Source organism: Poromitra crassiceps (assembly GCF_964638095.1).
Source record: "Poromitra crassiceps genome assembly, chromosome: 2".
NCBI classification, from domain to species: Eukaryota; Metazoa; Chordata; class Actinopteri; order Beryciformes; family Melamphaidae; genus Poromitra; species Poromitra crassiceps.
Window position 1 is genome coordinate 118,302,355 of NC_139624.1, and position 6,194 is coordinate 118,308,548.

The 6,194-nt window shown below is 40.9% G+C and overlaps 1 long non-coding RNA gene across 1 annotated transcript; it reads right to left on the reverse strand.

Annotated features, from left to right (window-relative positions):
- Positions 1-1,118: 1,118 nt before the first annotated feature.
- LOC310790307 lies at positions 1,119-1,771 on the reverse strand. Its single transcript, XR_014553372.1, has 3 exons — positions 1,719-1,771; positions 1,400-1,553; positions 1,119-1,287 (listed from the first exon to the last, which is right to left on the reverse strand). It is a non-coding gene; the product is annotated as an uncharacterized lncRNA (long non-coding RNA).
- Between the last annotated feature and the right edge of the window lie 4,423 nt (positions 1,772-6,194).

Below are 6,194 nucleotides of genomic sequence, written 5' to 3' on the forward strand. Positions count from 1 at the left end.
ATTGAAGGTGTGAAAATAGCAGAGGACCAGCACAAATTGGCGTTATATGCAGACGATGTGGTCCTGTATCTCACAAACTTAGAGAAATCACTACCAGCACTTATGCAAACTATTAACAATTATGGTCTAGCTTCAGGCTATAAGTTAAACATGCAGAAATGTGAAGCAATGGTTGTAGGAGCCCCTGTCAGCAGAGAATTGAAAGAAAAATATCTATGGCAATGGGACAAGGATAAAGTGAAATATTTGGGTATTGTTATACCAAAGAATATCAAGTTAATTTACGAATTGAATTATAACTGTCTTGAAGTACAAATTAGACAAGACCTAAACCGGTGGAGAACTGCTATTTTATCGTTGGGTGGAAGAATAGATGCAATCAGAATGAATGTACTCCCCATGTTTTTGTTTTTATTTCAGACATTACCTGTGTGTATAAGTGCAAATGCTTTTAAAACCTGGGATAGGATGTTAAGTAAATTTGTGTGGGATGATAAAAAACCGAGAGTTAAAATGAAGACACTTAAAATGGCTAAAGAGAAGGGAGGACTTGCTCTTCCCAATCTAAAACACTACTATTATGCAGCTCAAATGCAGCCAATACGCACTTGGTTAAACGACAACTCTGAAGCAAGGTGGAGGTCAATTGAGAAACATATGTGTCATGTCTCAATAAAAAACACACTTTTTTGTATAGAGAACCCACGAAAGACAAAAGTAACAGACAGTTCATTGATTAGAAATACTTTGGAGACTTGGAGTCGAATTAAGAGAAATTCTGAAATAAGGGATGATCTTATTGCACTGAGAGAGATACAGGAGGACCCCGACTTCACTCCCAATTAGGGTTGGGTACCGTTCACATTTGAATCGATACCGGTAGTGAATTCGGTACGGTACCAAAAACGGTACCTTTTTCGATACTTTTTTGAGTAAAAAAAAAAAAAAAATTGCAACAAATAAGTCCAAACTTCTCAATTTCAACATTGTTCTTTATTTAGATTTTTTTTTATTTAGCAGCAGCACCCAACAAAATAAAACCCCTCCCTCCCTCCCTCTTCCCTCCCAAACCAAGAGTTTACTTGTCGCAGCAAGGTAGTGACCGTGAGGTAATGGTCTTGTGCCACACTGCTCCATCCATCAGCGGTCACTGCAATATGGTCAACTGCCCTGAGTTCCTCCTTCACATTCTTCTTCTCAACACGATACCAAGCTGGGATAAGTGTGTTTGTGAGAAGGTCTCTGGAGGGAGGGGAGTATTTTGGGTTCAGGGTCCCTGTCATCTCCCTATATATAGACAATAAAAAATAACTATTGTTAGTAACTTAGCTTACTCTATGAATATCACACACACACACACACACATTATCACCCATTTATACATAAATAAATAATTTACCTGAACCATGGAGACTCCACCGTTGCGAAGGGCAACATGCCTTTTACAATGAAGGCAGTCACTGCCCTGTGGCACTCATTTACTTTCTGCCGGGGTAAAGCTGCTTTCTTCGCCAGGGTGAAGGGTGTCTCCTGTGCGACTCTCACACGGTGGCCTAGCAAAGAAAGCAAGAGTGTAACGTTGAATAACACGTCTCACGGTGAGTCGGTGACACGAACTGAGGATAATAATAACGTTAGCAACGCTAGTTACCCTACTAAACATGCTAAGCTATAAGCTACAACTATCCAGCTAACGTTAGCTAATTAAATTACGTTACCTGATGTTGAAGAAGTCGACGCCTCACTTGCGACACTTGAAGTTTCGTCGTCGTCGTTGTCCGTTTCAGCTAACGAAGCAGAGGAGCTGCTTCAGAGTAGGTGCTTTGCTGCTGATTGATGCAGCGTCCACCCTCAGGCTATCGAACACTTTACAGTCTTCCGCATTTAAAAAGATTTTATGCTTGACCAAGTGTTTCCTCAAGTTAGAGGTGTTCCCCTGGCCAGCTTTGCACTTCGCATCGCAAATGTTACAGCGAGCGTTGTCTGAGTCTATCTTTGTGAAGTGTAGCCAGTGCCACACTTTGGACCGCAAGCGAGAGGCCATCTTCTTCTCTTCTGCTTGTTTTGGCAGTGACGTGCTGACGTAACCCACCCTCGTGTGTGTTGCCTTCAAGTTTGCGTCGGAATTTCTATTTCGCTCGCTATCTTTGTATCACTGAGATGCGTTCAAGTACCGACATTTTTAAATTATAATAGAAAAAAAAAAGTACCGAAATGAGGTACCGTTTCATGTCATGTGAACTGATACTCGGTAGTACCGCCCACTTTCGGTCGGTGCCTGTAAAAGTACAGAGTTCGGTACCCATCCCTACTCCCAATACACATGGTATAACTTTTAATATATGGGCACAGAAGGGACTGACGATAGTTGGACAATGTCTAAATGAGAATGGAATCATGTAATTTGAATCCTTAAAGCAACTTTATGATTTACCACACTCCCACCTCTTCCGATATCTACAAATAAGAAGCTACATTCAGAAAAGTAAAATAAGAGGGCAGACTAGAAATACGCTTCATCCACTGGTTAAATTTTTGATAAAGAATTATGGCAAGGTCAGAATATCACACCAAATCTCAGCAGTTTATGCTATTTTAGAAAACAGCTATAAGCAACAAGACACAAAGGCAAAACTAAAATGGGAAGAAGAACTTAATACAAACATATCGGAGGATATTTGGAAGGAAATGAACCAGAATGTACACACGACGACAGCCTCTCCTTATTGGAGAGAGTATGCATGGAAAATACAATCATGGTACTTTATAACACCAGTACACTGCCCTGCAAAGCTAAAAGGGGGTAACTCGCCAGAGTGTAGAACTGAGAAAAATGACTTTAAAGTTTTGTTGTTGTCCAGCCAAATGTATTGTAGGAAGAAAACTGGAAATGTGTTAATTATTTGTTTATTTAATGTAGTTATTTATCTACATTTTTTTTTTTAGCTCAAACTTGACCTTTGACCCTTATTTGGAAGTTACCTTACTCTGGCTTTGCATTGTCTGCAAAATAATAAGGGGTGATGCCAAGCAAAAAGACAGTAACTTCAATTTGATCCTTCATTTGGTTGCTTATCACTATATAAAACCAGTATATGATAATAATGATAACATAGAGATAAAGTCTCATGTTCATGGCACAATTACGCTTAATATAATATACATATAAATATAATATAACTAGATTATCAGGCCGCTACACATCCTTCAAGCCTAGTTTGGTGGGACTCTTGTTGGCCCGTTGTGTGTCTGTGTTGGCGCCTCGGGGGTTAATGTTGTATGAGCTGGCTCCTCTGGGGTTGATGTCGTATGAGCTGGCACATCTGGGGTTAATTTCATATGAGCGGCACCTCGGGGTTAATGTTGTATGAGCTGGTAGCTCAGTGGTTAATGTCATATGAGCTGGTGCCTCGGGGGTTAATGTCATATGAGCTGGCACCTCTGGGGTTAATTTCATATCCGCGGTGCCTCAGGGGTTAATGTTGTATGAGCTGGTACCTGGAGGGTTAATGTTGTATGAGCTGGTACCTGGAAGGTTAATGTTGTATGAGCTGGCACCTCGGGGGATAATGCCGTATGAGCTGGCACCTCTGGGGTTCATTTTATATGAGCGGCACCTCAGGGGTTAATGTTGTATGAGCTGGCACCTCTGGGGTTAATTTCATATGAGCGACGCCTCGGGGGTTAATGTTGTATGAGCTGGCGCCTCGGGGTTAATGTGGTATGAGCTGGCGCCTCGGGGGTTAATGTCATATGAGCTGGTGCCTCGGGGTTAATGTTGTATGAGCTTGCACCTCCGGGTTAATTTCATATGCGCGGTGCCTCGGGGTTAATGTGGTATGAGCTGGTACCTCAGGAGTTAATGTTGTACGAGCTGGCACCACGGGGGTTAAATTTGTATGAGCTGGCGCATCGGGGTTAATGTGGTATGAGCTGGTGCCTCGGGGGTTAATGTCGTATAAGCTGGCGCCTCGGGGGTTAATGTGGTATGAGCTGGCACCTCGGGGGTTAATGTCATATGAGTTGGCATCTCTGGGGTTAATGTTGTACGAGCTGGAGCCTCGGGGGTAAATGTGGTATGAGCTGGTGCCTCGGGGGTTAATGTCATATGAGGTGCCTCGCGGGTTAATGTATAAGGGTTAGGGGGTTAATGCCGTATGAGCTGGCAACCTTGGGAGTTAATGTGGGTGGTGTGGGTGTCTGTGTGGGTGGGGGTGGCATGGTATCGGTCTGATGTCATAATCGTGATATTAGGCCTGCCCAGTAAGGTAACTCATACCTCAACTCAACCTGAGCATTCTGGTGAGTTACCCCCTTTTTGCGTTGCATGGCAGAGTATTCAGAGTGCAGTCAAACCAAACCAAACAACCGTAACTGATGTTACCTTAGTCTTGCTTGGCTTTTCTAGGGCTTTTGGAAGTTACTGTAAATGTGACCCCCTATTTTCTCCAAAAAACAACACAATTGCCTCAAGATATTTTTCCACATGATAAAGCAGATCTTCAATGTTCCAAAAATGACAAAAACTCATTTTTGACAAAAATTGAGTTACCCCCTTTTAGCTTTGCAGGGCAGTACAACAAGCTAAATATAATGGTAACACTTCGCCAAACTGCTGGAGGGAGTGTGGTGAATCTTATGCCAACTTTGGTCACATCTTTTGGTTTTGCCCAGTATTACAACCGTTTTGGAACAATATACAGAAGGAAATTAACAGCATCTTAAAGACTGCCATCCATCTGAATGTAAACTTTGTGTTGTTGGGCAGAACGGTGGAAGAAATAAAAAATAAAAATGACAAATACCTAGTGAGGATACTGCGCATAACAGCTCTGAAGCAAATAACAAGAAATTGGCTTAAAAAAATAAGCCCTTTGACAAACAAATGGAGAGAAATGGTTCAACAAATTTACCAGATGGAGTATTTAACTTATAAGATTCGGGGGAATCTGAAACTATTTGAAGATAGATGGTCTAACTGGTCAAATTACTATCAGGCGGTTAAGTAATCTCTCTCAGTGCAACTAGACAAAATACCAATAATGACCTGAAATGAGTGAATTGATGTTTCCTATACTAATGCTGACAGTCACATAGGGGAGCACTATTTATTTTTTGTATTTTATTTTATTTTACTTGTATTTGTATTTTTTTATTTTTTTTGTCTTCTTTTTTTTTATGTCTTACAGGCACTTTGCATTTGTACTTGTATCTGTAGGTTACGTGGAGCATCACAGGGTGAAGCATACACCCATGTCACGTATGGAATGTATGTTATGTATGTATGTTTATAAGCATTTGTCATGTCTTTATTATATTTACAAAAAAGAAAAATTGCCATCATTACAAGATAATATGAGCAAGATGTATGTAAATACAAGATGACAATAAAAAGTATAAAAAAAAGATGGCTGTTTGTCCACTCGCTGCTCCCGTTTTTTATATTGGCATTTGTTCGCGTAATGTCCTCTTTTTCTGCAGTAGTTGCATTTATCGTAGCCTTTATAACGAGTGTGGTTTCGAGGCACATGCATGGTGTACTGATATGGGGAACTTCCTGAATTGTCTATGCGTACTGGCATGTGGTCAGCTGATATAGAATGCTGAACCATCTGATGTGGCAAATGATTTGGGTCTGTTTGTATGTTCACAGGTATCTGCTTGGCCATATTTAAAACACTTTGTTCGCCGTTTGTGTCAAATATCCCGTCCCTACATAAGTCCGACAGAGCTGCTATAGTCTGATCAAAATCTGCTGTGTGCCAATCTTTTTCAGATATCTTGTAGGCAGTTGTGATCTCGGGACGTAAACAATTCATGAGTATTTGTACAGCTAACAAATTTTGCTGATCCACTCCAACAGAATTGTCCCACGTCATTTGAAACCGCTGTATGAAATGAAAAGTGTCTTCCTTCAGACCTTGTATACAGGAAATGACTTTACTATAATCTACTGAGTCTCTGGCTGACCTTTTGATCGATTCCAGACATATTTCTCTTATCCAATCATCCCTGGAATAATTTTCTCCTGTTGTTGCTGCTATCCAATTTTCATTCCCATCTCCCACTGGAAACGAGAATTTTTTGTGTACACTTTTCCACTCCAGATTGTAAGGCAGTGACAACAATTGTCTCACATCCGGAATCAAGCAGTCATACAAACTTATCATTTGAGCTAGCCAGCTATGGATAGC